This window comes from Dermacentor variabilis, unplaced genomic scaffold (assembly GCF_050947875.1).
Source record: "Dermacentor variabilis isolate Ectoservices unplaced genomic scaffold, ASM5094787v1 scaffold_12, whole genome shotgun sequence".
Lineage (NCBI taxonomy): Eukaryota > Metazoa > Arthropoda > Arachnida > Ixodida > Ixodidae > Dermacentor > Dermacentor variabilis.
The window spans coordinates 61061200-61080040 of NW_027460280.1; the positions used below are offsets into that span (position 1 = coordinate 61061200).

General features: G+C 44.2%; 1 protein-coding gene across 3 annotated transcripts in view; it reads right to left on the reverse strand.

Annotated features, from left to right (window-relative positions):
- LOC142566280 (uncharacterized) overlaps positions 1-18841 on the reverse strand; it is a 63563-nt gene that overhangs the window by 36576 nt on the left and 8146 nt on the right. The gene's annotated exons all lie outside the window — the stretch shown is intronic.

Sequence of the window (18841 nt, forward strand, 5' to 3'; positions counted from 1 at the left end):
GCGCACATAAAGAGCGAACCCCCAGTGTTCAAAATTAATCTGGAGGTCATAATCTATATGCAGAAACGACAATCTACGGAATTTATTCCATTTCAAGAACCTTTCATGATATAAGACAGTTGACAACTATTCAACCTTGAGTCTCGAAGCTTCAAAGCCGAGTTGGATACATCTGATAGTTGACAGACGATGTTCAACCACTGTTGGCCAAGTCTCCAGCTTGGTGGTCAAAATTAATCCAAAGTCCCCCACTACGACATGCCTCATAATCAAATGGTGGTTTTTCAACGTAAAACCCCAGAATTCAATTCAATTCAAAGAACATTGCGCGGGACTTCAAAAACGTACACGCAGGCGCAGGCCATTTTGTGCTGTCGGTACATAATACCAGACTCTGATAATACATACACCTATTGACTTCTCGTTCGTGACCGCGTAAAACGTTTCAGCTGGATAGCTTCAAAGCTACGACGCGACCATGGCCGGTACTAATACATAACAAAGGAATATGCGATACTCGGCGGAATTTTCCTGGACACAGTTTTTTTTAAGCAATCGTTACGCAGGCTAGTTATGCCTACCTGCTAGTTATTCCTTGAAGTTTTGAATCTATTAGCCCCATCTTTATGTAACAACACAGCAGAATCCACCACCGGCACCGCAGTTGGAATGTTGTGCTCACAGTTTGCACTCGTACAGGTTAGTTACCTTCAAGCTTCATGTTACCGTAGCAACAATCCTTGTCTCATTGCGGTGTCGGGCTCCCCTGATATGTCCAGCGGTATCAAGCGGTTTGCGCGTACAGCACTGCATATTTGGCGCCTGTTATTGCTAGGCGGAGACATTGAAGTGAATCCGGGTCCAATGACGAAAGCGCAAGAAGAAAAACTTGACATGGTATTCAATGCCGTACAACGCTTGGAAGTGAGTAATTCTAACTTGTTAGAATCAGTGAACAAAGTGTTACACCTACACATTGGACTAAAAATGATCTTGAATTACTAACGAAACGCGTACACGACGTTGGAGGTAAACTTGAGTCACTTTCCTCAGAGAGACCAATCTCAAGCCAAGACGTTAATCTAGCAAAAAATGCAAAATCAAATCCAAGATTTAGAATCAAAATTTGCATCAGGAGTGCCGCCTCAGTCTTGCAGCAGCAGCGAGCATGATATATCGATGATGCACGACAAAATAGACGATTTGGAAAACCGCTCGAGGCGCTCTAATCTTCTCTTTTATGGCATACAAGATGCGGGTGATTCAGAAGACTGGGAAACGTCCGAGCAAATAGTAAATTCAATAGCAAATTCAAATAGCAAATAGCAAATTCTGCAAAGACCAACTAGGAGTATCAACAGCTTCAATCGCACGTGCGCATCACCTTGGACGATCTTCAAACCAACGCACTCGACCAATTATTGTGAAGTTTTTCAATGAAAAAGAAATCGAAACAGTGCTTAGTAATGGCCACAAGCTGAAAGATACTAACTTTGGCATTTTTCGCGATTACTCCGAGGCGGTTCGCGATAGAAGACGTAAACTATGGCAGTTCTCAAAACCATAAAGAAAAAATAAAGACCGTGTAAGCCTTATCTTTAACAAACGAAATATTAACAAGGAAGTGTACGCATGGGACACTCAAGCAAATTGTGCGAAGCTCGTTTCCCCGGTTGTGATTCCAGTTTAACATGGCGCCAACCTTTCAGCTTCACCTAAGCTTCCACAAACACCACAAACATTAACAAATTGTACGATTAGTACTGAGGCCGATTGCTGCTTTTTATACACTAACATTAGAAGCGTTATTTCTAAAAATGTCGCACTATCGTCACTAATCGACTCAAAATCGGCAACAGTAATAGCATCAACTGAAACCAATTGGTTCAACGATGCTACTCCTAATGAAAACATATTCGTTTGTGAAACTGATTTTAATATCTTTCGTTGCGATAGGAAAAATCGCCGAGTTGGTGGTGTCCTCCTTTCAATAAAGAGACAGTATATTGTAGTGCCCGTGGTTATTAGCACTTTCCTTGAATGCGTAGTAACTTGTTTTAAATTCAGATCAAGTAACGTAATTGTTGGACCTCACTCATGGATTCACAGCAGAATTTCATCACATTTTTATCGAACTTACTCATCGGTTTCCACATTCTAATGTAATCATTTTTGGGGATTTTAATTTCCCAGACATAGCATGGTCCACACAATCAGCGCACAGTCAGAGTCCCATGCGTTACTCCAGTGTTGTCTCGATTTCAGCCTAACCCAGTTAATTTCAAGCCCGACACGATGTTCTGCGCACTCTTCTAATATTCTTGATTTGATCCTAACGAACAATCCAGATATATGTTCTGAAATAACTCATATTAGTGGTCTATCCGATCATGATGTTTTAACTGGTCGCTTCGTTCCTTCACCTATCAAAAGGCAAATTATCTGCAAGCAGATTAGGTGTTACAAAAGAGCTAACTTTGATCGTATTAACAATGAACTATCGCTTTTTTCTGTCGACTTTCTTAGAGATTACTTGTCCCGGACATTAGAAGAAAACTGGTTACTACTTAAAAATGCACTCACTAATCTCATAAATAAATACCATCTCGATCATTTCCATAAAATCCGATAACACTGCTCCTTGGTTTTCGCTGAACCTTCGTCGCCTAAATAACAAGAAAAAAAGGTTATTCAAGCAAGCTGACAGAAATAGATCATCTGAATCCTGGCGTCGGTACAAAGCATGTGACAAAGAATACCAAAGATTACTCAAAGCCACGCGCAGACAATTCTATAAACGGGACCTGTCATCGATGTTAACAACTAACCCTCGGAGCTTTTGGTGTGTCATTAATCCCAAGCATAATCCTGACATCGTCCTTACTGATCATGACGGCGCAGCAATAACTGACACTGATTGTTCCCAACTACTGAACGAAACATTTTCATCGGTATTCACGCGCGAATGTTTAGAACCGTTAGCCGCCATGACTCGCACTGATTTGTTTACGCCGGAAATAATAATTACCGATTATGGAATTTATTATCTCCTTACTAATCTTAAGATTTCATCTTCCGCTGATAATACCGGCTTAAATAAAACAATTCTAAAAAATACAGCCCCAAGCATCTTCCAAACACTGTCCGCCTTATTTTCACAATCGCTATCAACAGGCGTTATCCGTGACGATTGGAAGGCGACTAAGGTAGTGCCATTCTTCAAGTCTGGGGATCGTTCTTCACCGCTTAACTATCGACCAATTTCTTTAACAAGTAACATACGTAAATTAGTTCAAGTCTGGGGATCGTTCTTCACCGCTTAACTATCGACCAATTTCTTTAACAAGTAACATACGTAAATTAGTCGAACATATTATACACTCCCAGGTCATTAACCACCTTGAAGAACATAACCTCATATTTAAGCAACAGCACGGTTTTCGCAGAGGCTATTCATGTGACACTCAGCTCGCTGGCTTTATTCACGACATACATTCATCAATAGACACCGGAGTTCAAGTAGATGCCGTATTCCTAGATTATTCAAAAGCATCGTCGACTTATTCACAAACTTACACAGCTGAACATTGACTCTACTGTTGTCACATGGATAAAATACTTTCTTTCTAACAGGATGCAATTTACATCGGTTAACAATCATTACACCCAGCTGAACATTGACTCTACTGTTGTCACATGGATAAAATACTTTCTTTCTAACAGGATGCAATTTACATCGGTTAACAATCACAACTCATCTCTAGTCCCCGTAACATCTGGTGTAACACAGGGAAGTGTGCTTGGGCCCCTACTTTTTCTAATTTATATTAATGATGTACCAGACTGCATCAAATCCAATATCAGACTATTTGCTGATGATTGCGTCATATATCGTAATATTCACTCTAACTGTGATCATGACATTCTTCAATCTGACCTAAACGCAATAAACGTATGGTGTTCAACTTGGCTAATGCCTGTAAATCTTGCGAAAACTAAATTCATGTCTTTTACTAATCAGGCACCCCGAACATCAACATCTTAAATATTAAACGACAGCCTTGTTGAACAAGTTTCCAGCTACAAATATCTTGGCGTACACCTAACCCCTAACTTGACGTGGAATAATCACATTAACCACATCCTCGCTTCTGCAAACCGTTCGCTTGGTTTCCTTAAACATAACCTCAAACCTGCTCCCGTACACTTACGCAAATTGGCATACACAACACTAATACGCCCTAAAATAGAGTACGCGTCAGCCATATGGGATCCCCACCAGACATACCTAATAACTGACTTAGAAGCCCTGCAGAACCGTGCTGTACGCTTCATCTTTTCAGATTATTCACGAGAAACGAGTGTAACAGCATTAAAAAATCGCGCCGAGCTTGAAGCCTTGTCCCTTCGCCGTAATATATCTCGTTTTTAACACTATTCCATAAGCTTTACTATCACGTATCTCTTCATAACGAGTTCATGTGTGAACCCTCAGCCATTTATCCGCGTCGGGATCATTCTTGAAAAGTCAAATGCATCATGTGTCATTCCCTCGCATTTGGTCAGTCATTTATACCTCGCACTGCGAAAGAGTGGAATAATCTGCTATCGCACATTGTCACGAAAACAAGTGCCTCGAATTTTACAGACGCTCTACGCAGTACCATGCATACCTAATATATCACGTTTCACTCTCTGATTTGTAAACTGATATTTTTTTAATGCGCCGATAACCAAAGCCTCCACGACGTTGTCATAGTTTGTACAAATCATTTAGAGTTGCTGTACTGCTATCTTAATTTTTTATTTTTTTGTGTGTGTGTGCGTTTATACATTGATGCACTGTAATTAACTTTGTCCCAGTTTTGTTTTTCTATTGTATTTACATTTACGCACTGTTTGCCTCGCCGATATAACATTTACCCTATGTATTACCCTCCCTAGAGGACCTTTAGGGTTATTGTGAAATAAAAAAAAAATAAAAAACACAGCAGAACCCTGCTATAGCATTTCCGCCTATAAGTGAAACTGTTGTGAACAAAAGCGCCGATCCGACTGCGTTCCTATGCTTATGTTTCATATGGCGAAACACTCCAATAACCAAAATCCTAAATCCTGCTATTCAAAATAAAAGCAGCTCCGGACACCAGACGAAGGATTTGGTGAAAAAAGTTAATTTCTCCCTCTCTCCGAAGAGAATGCGATGCCCAAGAGCTAGAATTGCGAGCTAGCTATCACATGTAGCGGTTTTCTTGTAAAAATTTAGTTTCTATTTCTTGCTAAGCTATGCAAAGCTGCTCCAGAGGCTGACTGATAAGTCATAACTACGTTGCAGAATTTCTTAGTCGAAAACGATGCACTTGCGCTTTCTGCGTGTAAATCACTCGTTGGCTCCAAATGATACTCCGTTTTATGAATACCAGCTTCATTATATTATATACTGGGCAAAAAGCTTGCGTCTTCTAACTTCGATATACTGGCTAAGTCTGCGTCTTCTAGTTTGTAGCGTTTCTCATCGTCGTGGCCTTTATTTCTGAGATAATGGTAAGTGGTTTGTAATTATTGCTGACGAATTGGGCCGCCAGGTTTTGAACCTTTTCTATTTTATCTGCCCTATAGTCAAATATTCGTCATGCATTTAGGGTGTAAAGCGTGGTGTAATGCGTCTCCTTCAGCTCCCTCGTGTCGCACTTAATATTTCTTTTCGTATTCTTGATTCAACCTGCCCAGATTGTGGCGCCGCTTGTACGTTAGCTCACATGCTCTGGTAGTGCCCCTCATTACAGGGTCCTCAACGCTCGACCGAAGAGGAATGGAGCTCCATGCTCAGGAGCTCAGACCTTATGCATCAGCTCAGGGCCGTCGAGAGGGCCCACGACGCGGCGGCGTGGCTCGGCCTACCCGTCCTGACGTGGGAGCGGCCCGCTGCTCTACCGCTTCAGGACCTAAATATAGTTCTCTCTCTCTCTCCGTCTGTCTGTCTGTCTGTGCGTCTGTCTGTCTGTGCGTCTGTGCGTCTGTCTGTGCGTCTGTCTGTCTGTGCGTCTGTGCGTCTGTCTGTGCGTCTGTCTGTCTGTGCGTCTGTGCGTCTGTCTGTGCGTCTGTCTGTCTGTGCGTCTGTGCGTCTGTCTGTGCGTCTGTGCGTCTGTCTGTGCGTCTGTGCGTCTGTCTGTGCGTCTGTGCGTCTGTCTGTGCGTCTGTGCGTCTGTCTGTGCGTCCGTGCGTCTGTCTGTGCGTCTGTGCGTCTGTCTGTCTGTGCGTCTGTCTGTCTGTCTGTCTGTGCGTCTGTCTGTCTGTCCGTCCGTCCGTCCGTCCGTCCGTCCGTCCGTCCGTCCGTCCGTCCGTCCGTCTGTCTGTCTGTCTGTCTGTCTGTCTGTCTGTCTGTCTGTCTGTCTGTCTGTCTGTCTGTCTGTCTGTCTGTCTGTCTGTCTGTCTGTCTGTCTGTCTGTCTGTCTGTCTGTCTGTCTGTCCGTCTGTCCGTCCGTCCGTCCGTCCGTCCGTCCGTCCGTCCGTCCGTCCGTCCGTCCGTCTGTCTGTCTGTCTGTCTGTCTGTCTGTCTGTCTGTCTGTCTGTCTGTCTGTCTGTCCGTCCGTCCGTCCGTCCGTCCGTCCGTCCGTCCGTCCGTCCGTCCGTCCGTCCGTCCGTCTGTCTGTCTGTCTGTCTGTCTGTCTGTCTGTCTGTCTGTCTGTCTGTCTGTCTGTCTGTCTGTCTGTCTGTCCGTCCGTCCGTCCGTCCGTCCGTCCGTCCGTCCGTCCGTCCGTCCGTCCGTCCGTCTGTCTGTCTGTCTGTCTGTCTGTCTGTCTGTCTGTCTGTCTGTCTGTCTGTCTGTCTGTCTGTCCGTCCGTCCGTCCGTCCGTCTGTCTGTCTGTCTGTCTGTCTGTCTGTCTGTCTGTCTGTCTGTCTGTCTGTCTGTCTGTCCGTCTGTCTGTCCGTCTGTCCGTCTGTCTGTCTGTCTGTCCGTCTGTCTGTCCGTCTGTCCGTCTGTCTGTCCGTCTGTCCGTCTGTCTGTCCGTCTGTCTGTCCGTCCGTCTGTCTGTCTGTCCGTCTGTCCGTCTGTCTGTCTGTCTTCTTTGTGAAGCAGTGGTTTCGACTGAGAATAAGGCTTGAAACGTTTTGTACATTTTTTCACGTCTCGCCTACAACTGCCCGTCTTCTGTTCGCGAAAACTCCACGCTCCTCTTGCAGTTCTACTGTTGCACCAGATAACTGAAAGAACTCACTTGATAGGACGTCCAGTTGTGAACGGCATTACATACCTGTGTCCGATAATGTAAGCAAAGTCTTCTTACCAGACTGACTCCGCCTAAAAATTATATTTCACTTTGTGTAGAAATGACAAATTATTCAGTATTCTACTCTATATTTGAAGGCTATATCTCTCCAATATTCCTTCATAATAACTTGATAAGTCTGCGTGCGTGCGTGTGCGCTATCTTCTGAATAGAACAGCGCAGACAAAAAGACGAGGAAGGACGCGACAAGGCGAAGCGCTGACTTCCAAGATTTCATTGGCAATGCGGTGCGAATATACATTCAAGGTAGAGCAGCTTGCGTGTGCGCGGCAGCCAGCAACCTGGCTCAAAACAAAGCACACGCAGCAAATGAAAACAAACAAAAAAGTTTCAGAAGAGAAAGAAAATCTGACAATCAGAAGTCACGAAAGAACCGCGCGTTCCCAAGCTTTTTATGTATTGCTCCCTGATTTCCGCATGGCATTGCTATAAAATCTTGTAAGTTAACGCTACATCTTGTCTCTTCCCTCCTCATCTTCTGTTGTTCTATTCTGTATGGATTACCAACATGCCAACTCGCATATACGCTGTTTTCTATGTTGGTTATTTAATCACCCTCCGTTCACCTACCTCGACTTCCCCACATCGACAATCAATAAATTTTCATTGCCGGGATGCAATGAACGTAAGGTTAAGATAAATCTGCCCATGACGACGCATAATAAAGAAATTTACAGAAAACACGATCACTTTTGCAATTGTCACTCGTTCGCGTCATTGATAACGTATACAGTTTCTCGTCTTGCAACACATGGCAGTCCAGTCGACTGCATGCCGATGGTTGCCAAGCTTTAAAAGAATCTGCTACGTCACCACGACTTCCATGTCACTGTCCTATTGAATATAGACCACGTGACGGCATGCGTTAAAATTTTTAACCGCGGCTCAAGCCAGGTGGGCCCTTTCGGACACTGAACATGACCGAGGCATAGCAGAGTGTGGGTGTAGGCCAGTTAGTGGCTCATAATTTTGGGAAGTTACCGCAAGCAAAACACGAGACTTGAACAAAGGGACAACACGAAGTGGCACTGACGACTGATGATTTAATGAAATGCAACGCCAAGCTTATATAGATCAGACACATGTGTGCACCCGAAAAGCAACGTAATAACCAATAAAAACACAGAGCGACCTTAAACAGGGGTGCGATACAAATACTGAGATAAACGATGACAGACTACTGAAGCAGCAAACACGTGTGTATCACATGGAAAGAAACAGAAGTTATTTCTGAGGAACAGCAACTGACGGCGAGCTAACGCAATCACCATTCTTAAGGCGTCGCATGGCCCCAATCTCTCTTTCGAGCTGGCCATTTTTTCTGACGATAATCACAGTTTTCGAAAACAAAGGAAAGCAGCCCAAGCAACTACGACAATGAATAGCGAAGTTCGACCCTCCAGCAGCCCCCAGGGAACGTTCATGCTCACGCAAGTGAATGTTAATGCACCTACCGGTTTGTACAATGTAGTATCTGCCGCACTTTAGTGGAATCTTATATAAGACACGTGTCGTACAAGGCACGCGCGAATTTACATGCTTGCTTTCACAGGAGGCTGAGCCTGTGGTTCGCCTTTCCACCATGCTGCACAACTTCCAAAGTTTACGATGTGCTGAACGAACAACATCGACCCCATATTTACCAGAAATATATTTAAGATAATGCATGGAAACGTTATGTATGTAGAGAAGTACTGTAAAATTCTTCCTACTAGCCTGTTCATAAGAAATTGGTGGTTCCTTGCCCTTTTTCCGAAGCTTGACAAGCAATGCAATGATTCGACAACCGAAAGCAAAAGAAAGTTCGGAAAACCTTCCTTTTCCAAACGCCCCACTTGAAGTTGAAAACTAGAAAACTATGTGGTGACATGATTTTAAAAGCGCTTATCTAAAATATGATGATGCTATACCCCGCTTTATAAGCTTTGAATGAGATGAATCGAAAGGCAGCAATGCTTTTTTGAACCTGGGCTCGAAGGCCCAGCAAGTATGGTCAGTGGTAAAAATTGGATTGACCCATTATGCTGAAGCACGTGGATAAAGTTCAACTGGCTAAAACAATTGGAAAAGACTGACAAAATCTCGAGAGCCGCGGCCACTTCTGCAAGGTCGTCGTCTGGTGAAAGTTTTAGTATTATTAAAAAAATTGTCTACGCTTCTAAACGACACGTGTCGTATATAAGATTACGCTAAAGTGCGGCAGATACTATATTGGGCAAACCGGTAGGTACATTAACATTCGCTTGCGTCAGCATGAACGTTCCCTGGGAGCTGCTGGAGGGTCGAACTTCGCTATTCATTGCCGTAATTGCTTGGGCTGCTCTCCTTTGTTTTCAAAGACTGAGATTATCGGCAGAAAAAAATGGCCAGCTAGAAAGAGAGATTGTAGAGGCAGTGGCCATGCGACGCTTTAAGGATAGTGATTGCGTTAGCTCGCCCTCAGTTGCGGTTTCTCAGACAGAACTTTTGTTTCTTTCCATGTGATACACACGTGTTTGGTACCTCAGTAGTCTGTCAGCATTTATTTTAGTACTTGTATCGCACGCACGTTTAAAGTCGCTCTGTGTTTTTATCGGTTTTTACGTTGCTTTTAGGGTGCACACGTCTGTCTGATATATATAAGCTCGGCGCGTTCATTTCATTAAATCATCAGTTGTCAGTGCCGCTTCTCTTGCCCCTTTCTTCAAGTCTCGTGTTTTGCTTGCGGTAACTTCCCAAAATTATGACCCCGAGACGTGCACCGGAAGGCCATCAAAAACAACGCAAACTACTATTTCTAGCTTGTCTCTTCACCATACTCCCCTTTTCAAGCAATATTCCCGTCCCCAGAAAGTTCACCATCCCCAATATTTACCTTGCTCAACGGCACAGTTAGACTTGGCTGTGTGTTCCAATTACCACGTGCCCAATGCAACGGAGCATACACTTTCTATTTCCTCATTATCGTTTTCTCTTACGTAGGAGTCTGGCGGCCCGTGGCCCCGGGCCGCCAGACGGGGAAGCCACGGGCAGCCGTTTTGAAGTAGGAGGCGCGTGATGCCGGGCTCGTCGCCGCCTCACGTTGTCCGCTCCCTTCCCTCTCTGTACCACTCCCTCTTTCCGCCTGTTTTCGTCACAGCATTGCCCCCCTGGCGTGAAACAAGGAGTACATTCGACGCAACGCTGTGATCTCCATTACAAAGCAATGCAGATCGCTCTTTCTCTTTCCGCCTGCTTTCGTTACAGCCTTGCCCCCCGGGCGTGAAACAGAGTGCGTTCGACGCAACGCTGTGATCGCCACTACAAAGCAATGTGGATTGCACATTCGTATTTTCGTACATAAGCTTCTAAAACATGTATAAAAAGACACTTGCATTCTGAACAGACATGAATAGGCAGGGTACATACGTCAAGCAATCTGCACATACAATAAGTGTTAACACCACCAACTCAATTACATGACACTAACTAAGCGAATGCACTGTACGTGCACTATTTCTCTCTACCCTCCAAAATATCGAAGGGAGTTTCGGCTTCTAGTACGGCAGCGTGGTTCCCTTCTTTGATCGCGTTGATAGAATAACTGCGTGGCTTGGCGGTCATTAAAAAAAATGCATTGAGTGTATTGCAGGTCAGCCGAGCTCTGAGTTCATAAGCTCAGTTCGAACCGCTTACACTTTATCAAGTTAACCGTAATATATTCGTAATTTATCTATAAAGTTATCATTGTACAAATTCTAAGTTATGATAATCTAACTATACGCGCCGCGATGGCCGAGTGGCTATGGCGCCGCACTGCTGAGCACGAGGTCGCGGTTTTCGGCCACGACGGCCGCATTTCTATGGGTGACGAAATGCAAGAAAGCTCGTGCACCGTCCATTAAATACACAATGAAGAATGTCATGCGGTAAATAAATAATCTGGAGCCCTCCACTAAGGCGTCCCTCAAAGCCTACCATGCAGCTTCGGGAAGTTAAGCTTCTCTTTTCCCTGTGTAGAGTAGCAGGCTAGAACACACTAGCTCAGGGCGACCTCCCTGCCTTTCCGTCAGTAAAACCCAACAACTTATTTTATAATGTAACTAATACCTTATCCCCCCCCCCCATACACACACACTCAAGCAGTTCAGTAACACCGCCAGCTTGAGAAACCGAATATAGACCAAAGAAGCAACTGTAATGCCATATAAAGTCATGTAACGGTCGGTGTTGAGATATTTTCCAAGGTCTCAGCTGCCGTGAACGGTAGGTCATGTAACTGTCATCATGCTCAAGCTAGTCAGCGCATAGCTTGCAACCTTTGAACGTGGCAACTGTTGTCCGCGGAAAATGTTGCCTGACTAAGTGACTGAGTAATTTAGTGAGTGAGTGACTGAATGACCGACTGACTGCCTGCAACATTCGAACTATGACAGACATCCGTTATTGTATTGCACCCCCTTCGGAATACTGGCGTCCGAACCCAAGGTCTCGGACTCGGAAGCAGAACACCGCAGCCAGTGCACCTGCCTAGCATGTCCGTATAGAGAAGGTTAACAATGCTGCGCAACGAAGCGCGCTATATACGTTCAGTTAAGTAGTTATTGGAGACGCGCGAACAATCTTCTTTTTTTTTTCCTAAGGGCCGGGCATAGGTGCACAAGACAACCAGAAACGTAATGGCTCGTGTTCAGATGGATTCTTTTTTGACTCTCTGGCTTAATGATGCACATCCGCCCTTCCTTTAATTGCCAGCGAATCTGCATAAGTACCCTAATGGTGCGCATTATGGAGGTCAGAGCGCCTTTCCCCTGCCATATGTAGGCATATATAAACGCGCAATATTAGTATAAGTGAGTAGAGGCAGTGAACCACGAAACACTTCGGTCTTACTGCCCGAAAGAAGGTGGGGGGACGACAAAGGGGGAAGCGCATAAGAAGGGAGAGAGTGAGCACTGCTTTACACTGCATCAAGCACAGCACAACCACAGACGGTAAGCCACGCCAGTAGGCTTCAAAAACTGCGGCAGTGCATAAATTGCCTTTCTTCTTCTCCCCTATCTTTCCTGTTCCTTTGTTGTTCCCTGTTGTCAACGGATGCGGCCAGCAGCTTTATCTGGAAACGTACTACAGTGCAGCCGGTTTCACGCGGTCCAGATCACTTTAAAGAGTTACCTTGTAATAGGGAAGGGCGGGGGGGGGGGGGAGGGGGGAGCGGTCTGCCGGCATGTTTTGATTCAGTACACAAAGGAATTGAGAAAAATATGACAAGAGATCCAGCCCGTCCTGGCACTCACTTTTGTTTTCGTCCTTTCTTCGCTAATATTTTTTGTACTCTACGAAATGAGCGATATGTGAGTGCGATCTTGCTCCTTGAGAACACCGCCAGAAAACCAGGAAAGTCAACGGTTGTTCTATACACGTGAAGTGATTTTTTTTTTCGTTTATGCGAGAATTTAATAAGTTTCTGAACTGAGAACAGTCAAAACGCGTGCGTTCAAGTGTAGACGTAGAAATTGTGTATTTGAACACTTCGACACCATTGTGGTTGGGCGAGTCGGATCCCGTTCATCTCGCAACTGGAAGAAGAACAGCAGCGAGAAGGATGAAAGGACAAGCACTTGTTTACAACCACTTTCCTTTCTTCTTTGAAGCATCACACATGTACAATTGAATTCTGAGGTTTTACGTGCCGAAATCCAGCTCTGATTGTGAGGCACGTCGAAATGAGGGACTCCGGATTAAATTTTAACATCTGGGATTCTTTAACGTGCACCTAACTCCAAGTACACGAGCGTGTTTTCATTTCGCTTCCATCTAAATGCAGCCGTCACGGTCGGAATCGAAACCGCGACCTCGAGCTCAGCAGCGCAACGCCATAGCTACTAAGCTACCACGGCGGGCACATATGTGCAAGTGAATGCCGATCCGGGAAGCACAGGAAATCATGATCTAGAAAAACTATAAGCCGAAGGAACAGAATAAAAAATTCGGCAGCACGTCACACTCCTGTAACACGTGAAGGCGAAAGCCTGCTACACACTTGGTAATGAGTTAAGTTATATGATTGGAGGGGTCAGACTTCTTGCAAGACAATGAGCCGCAGTGTAAAGTGAACGTAAGGCGCTGTAGGTCGACCTCCTCAACGACACATGCGAGCACCTAATGCACTACCTAAAGGGTCTTTCGGTCTTTCTTTCATTCCTTCTTTCGTTCTTTCCTTCGTTCTTTCTTTCGTTTTTTCATTCACATTCTGTCATTGCATTTTTGCCTGCTTACGGGGGTATCAGCCATTCCTGATGATGACATTTTTTGCCTCACTGGACTAGACGCCGCTTTTTTCGGGTATGATACCATTGCCACGAGCCACTTAAGGCTTTTGCCTTAAAAAGTCGAAGTTAACTCGACGGGCGCTCACACACTTCTTGCCGAGGTATTTACGTTTATCTCTATCAGAGAGGCAACTGTTGTCCGTGTAAAATGCTGACTGACTGAGTGAACTTGACTGCCTGCGTGCAATACTTGAACTATGACAGACGCCTATGTAAGAATTAAACGCAAAAGTGGTGAAAATTATTCCTAGATTCAGGGCATCCAGTTAAATGAAAATCAAACGTCACATGGACGGCCCTGAAGGACACCGGTAGAAGAGCTTCTGCCAACCGCTTGAACCTCGCAACCGATTGTCCCATGTCTACAAAGTCTTCTCCTCTCTACACAATAAAGTAACCCATGCCCTTATTTTCGCATTCTCCCCATTATTTTCCCCATGCCCTATTTTCCGCAACCATTAGAGGTTGTCATCGCTGAGGATTTTTGCGTGATAGGCTGCTGGCCAGGCATTTTTCATGAACGAGTACCCGGCCGTGCACAACGTCCACGTCACACTAAATCCAAATTCAGATGTTAATTTAGCAGCGGAAAAGCTTAAAGGGACACTAAAGCGAAACAATAAATCAGTTTAGACTAATGAAGCATTGCTTGAGAACCCTGCAGGCAGTCATTTCAAAACAATAGTTTATTAGATGAGAAAATGAAGGTCCAAGTATCAGTATTTGAATTTCGCGCCGTAACCCCAGCGCCGGTACGTCAGCGTGACGTCAGGGATGCCAAAGTATGTTTTCGCATTTGGGCCGCGTTGGCTAAATAAAGGTTCGCGAAACTTGGCATGTTTAATATTTGGTTCCTTTAGAAAACAATGTAGTCAATCTGTACCGCTATATATAATTAGTAGGCTTTAGAAGATCCCATCAAAATCCAAGACGTCACAGCCCCCAGGTGCGGGAACTTAAGTAGGCGTCGCCACACGTATTTCGTCCTTGCGCTTTTTCTGGTTTACCAAACGTCTTATCGTTGTAAGAGTGGTGTTTTTGGTGTTGTAGAACGGTAATTTACTGATGCAGAAGAAATCATTTTTCACTTTAGTGTCCCTTTAAAGAGGCTCTGGCTACCGACTACTAGCTGGTTTTCGTCATCGCCAGGTTCTTACAGAGTGACGTAGTAAGCTTATCTTACGCAGCCAAGGTCACGGCGGCTACTCCTCGATTACTGCAACCAACCCAGCAGCGTGACTGCACCGTTTTTCACGACTGGAGACGCTCTGTTGACACACACATTCTATGTGAACTAGTCACCGCACACACCAGCTGCGTCAGTAAAGTCGTGGAGAGAATAACCACATGCCCAAAATGGTACTCCGAACACTGCAACTTTTATCATTACGCTATACTTGCTTACGACATGTCCACTAGACCATACATATATATCTTTATGCCGTCCGTTCAGCAATCAAAATCGATGAAGCATTACTTAGCGACGCTTTTCCTTGTCGTGAAGGGTGATTATGATAATGTCGCCCAGAGAAGCCATTCTTGATGCACTCTAGTGAGAGCCAGTATGAGCCCTACACCAACGGCGAATCTTATGCTTGTGGAAATACCGGTCTTTTGATCGTAATCGTCAAACTGGGCCTCTCGTAAAACCATTACTTCTCTCACCTCTCACCTTAAATACATACTGGCCCGTACTTGCTCAACATCTATGTTGACCGAGCATTGTATGTAGAAGTGCCTGTGGCGATGTACGTTTAGCTGTGCGTGCGAGCGCACGTGTGTAGATTCTCGTTTTACAACCACGTCACAATCAAACGAAAACAATGCCAGCTGACATTAGCTGTGCGCTGAGTTGGCGGTGCAGTTATTTAAAACAAATAATAATATTTGGGGTTTTACGTGCCAAAACCACTTTCTGATTATGAGGCACGCCGTAGTGGAGGACTCCGGAAATTTTGACCACGTGGGGTTCTTTAACGTGCACCTAAATCTAAGCACACGGGTGTTTTCGCATTTCGCCCCCATCGAAATGCGACCGCCGTGGCCGGGATTCGATCCCGCGACCTCGTGCTCAGCAGCCCAACACCATAGCCACTGAGCAACCACGGCGGGTTATTTAAAACAAACGAAAATGGCAGAAGTACCTTGTAGGACGCACTAGTCTAGTTATCGCGGGCTTGGAAACTTTTCGCTCACAGCGGAACGAAAAGAAACCTAGCCCTGATTAAGATTAACGTGCAGGAGAGAGAGAGAGAGAGAGAGAGAGAGAGAGAGAGACAGAGGCTAACCAGTTGATAGCTTTCGATTTGCTGCCATTCACTGGGGTAGGGAAAATAGATTAGAAACAGGATACAAATAAAGAGAGAGGTATAAAATTCCACAATAGTATCCCATGTAGTCCATTGGTACATGGCGCCGCATTTGTTTGTTTGTCTGTTGACAAAGCGTTTATTGACAAAACAACGCTCAAGAGCGGTTTGTCTTGGTGCCAAGGCAAAAGGCGGCACTAAAAGCCACATGACTAGGCCTTTGACACCAGACAGCATGCGCAGTAGACAACATGAGCGCAACATACTTCAAAACACACTGCAAAATATCCAACACATACAAATTAAAATGCACGTACAGAGTATCACACACGATAAAGTAACATAAGGAAGAATGACAGAATTAGTCGTCAACACATTCATCATCAACATGACACATAACTATTAAGGCCAATTGACTGAACTTGGACTGAAGAGAACAAAGCAAATGTACACCAAAATTATAACTGTTGGAGGAAATACATTTTAGTTAGTTTTCTGAAAGCAAGCAAAGAAGAAGAACTTTTCTTTGTATCTAAAAACAGTGGATAACAATTCAGAAGGTTTGGAAGTTGCCATTTTAATAATTGCATACCGTATCTAGTTCTCGTTTTAATCTTTATGAAGTTCTTTTCTGAGAAAATATGGTGGCTCCGTATATGTATGAAGAACAGCTCACGATTTGATTTTAATTCGAGAAAAATCAATTCCAACAAAAGCTCTTCATACAACATTTATATATGAAGTATCCGGTTCTCGGCAAAGTATGGGAATGCATGATCACGACTAGATATATTTTGAACGAATCGTATACTTTTCTTCTGCCTTATGTGCAGTCGTTCCAAATTATACTTTGATGTAACCCCCCAAACTAGTAGACAATATTGTATACGGGAATGTACTGTACTGAAATAAAGTTGCCGTTTTAATCTTATTGGCAACAACTTCCGAAATCTATTTAGCATTCCAATTGATTTAGCAATGATACCTTTTATAAAATTCACGTGACTTGTCCATCGAAGATTTTCATGAAATAGTACCCCTAAAAACTTGTATTCCGAAGTCTGCTCTAATGGACATGATTTCAACGTTATAGAGCTATCAAGGTGAACTGGTTTATTAACGGATGAGAAGACAATGCATTTGGTTTTCCTAACATTCAATAAGAGTTTATTTGCATCTAACTAGCAGGACAAATTTTGAAGCCATAACTTAACAGTACGAGTGAGAGACAAAAGATTATTAGATGTGAAAAAAAACATTTGTATCATCTTCGTAGAGGACAATGTCAGTGGTCAGGGGATGTTGACAATATCGTTTATATACAACAAGAATATTGTTGGTCCTTATATAGATGTAACCCGCTTGCTTAATAGTATACAGAAAACTGGGAAGGGCAGGTCCCAGGACGTGTGAGTAGCGTTCCGTTCATACGTTTTCAAGGCTATGTTCGCTGACTGTAACGTCTGTGGGAAGACGTCGCAGTACTTGAGAATGCGCGCCGAATTATCCGAAAGCAGCGATTTAATTTACTTCCCACTGCACGAACTCAAGAGTGCACCCGTGGTGCGTACCAAAGTCGCGTCCGTATTGCTCCGAAAACAGAGACGAAATCATGGCCCACCCTCTTCACGACCGTTCACAAGCAGCTACGCGGCAACAGACCTTACTGAAAATGACAACGTGGTAGCAACCGGTACAGACCCGCCATATACGGCATAGCAAAGCCCCACTAAATTATCTCTGCCCCCTTTCAAAATAATAATAATAATAATAATAATAATAATAATAATAATAATAATAATATGACTACTCGCAGAAAGCAGTTCGACGTTCCAGCACACTGCTTTTGTTATATTTTTTTTTGGGGGGGAGGGGATGTATGAACTTCAGTTCAGTTCATTTGTTTGTTCCCCATTACACTGAGATATCAGGGTAGGTACTATGTTTCCCCAAGGTTACCCACCACCGACACGCGTCAAAACAGCTGAAATGGATAAGAGAGCCATATTTGGCGCACACTTTGTTCTAACTCTGCCATTATTGGGCATCCGGTGATAAAAGACCGGATGCTCAATAATAGAGTTAGCGGTGCAAGATAAAATCTTTCGCGATAATGAACGTGACCTTTCGTTTGTTTTTGCTGTTTCTTTTGGCTGTACTGTTCCTTTGTTCTGACATTGTCGTAAGGATTAAAGCCCTCCCTTAAGTAATTGCCTCCGGGCCTTTAAGGTGAAAATAAATAAAACGACATGAAACAAGTGGCGGCATGGGCCGATATACTTACGTTCCCCCACCGGCGCGAGATGGGCCGGCTCCTTGTCGTTTTAGCTACTTTAGCGAGTTAAACAACCCTCTATCACAATACGGGGCAACTGCTTGAGAATTTAATTGATTTTACCTTGAACAGCCGCAACTTGCGCTGCTGCCGACGTCGTATAATAAAGCGTTCGTTCATCGATTGCGGCTTGGTACCGTGGAAACAGTATAGAGCGAGGCACGCGCTCCATTTAAGTAAGGGAACAAGTCGCTGCAACTTTTGCGTGTAAGAGATGAGGCGTGCAGACAGGACACAAGAGTAGAGAAGTGGACAACACGAACGCCGTGCTGTTACTATTATAATGCTCACATCGTTCCCATTACGCCGCCACATATTTGCGCTGGCGATTTAAAACAAGCCTGGCACTGCTACGGTGAGTTAGAACGTCGCCTCTGGAACAATAATCTGCATCGCCGAAGGTTCGAAGGAAATTTATTTATACTTAAAATTAGGCGCAAGGACATTTCTAAGCGTGCTTATTTGTCATATTTGCTTATTTGTCATAAATTTTATTGACAGCTTTTTCAAACGTTCTGTAACCTGTTGTTATCATGTCCCATGCACACACGCACATACATACATACATACATACATACACACATACATACATACATACATACATACATACAACAT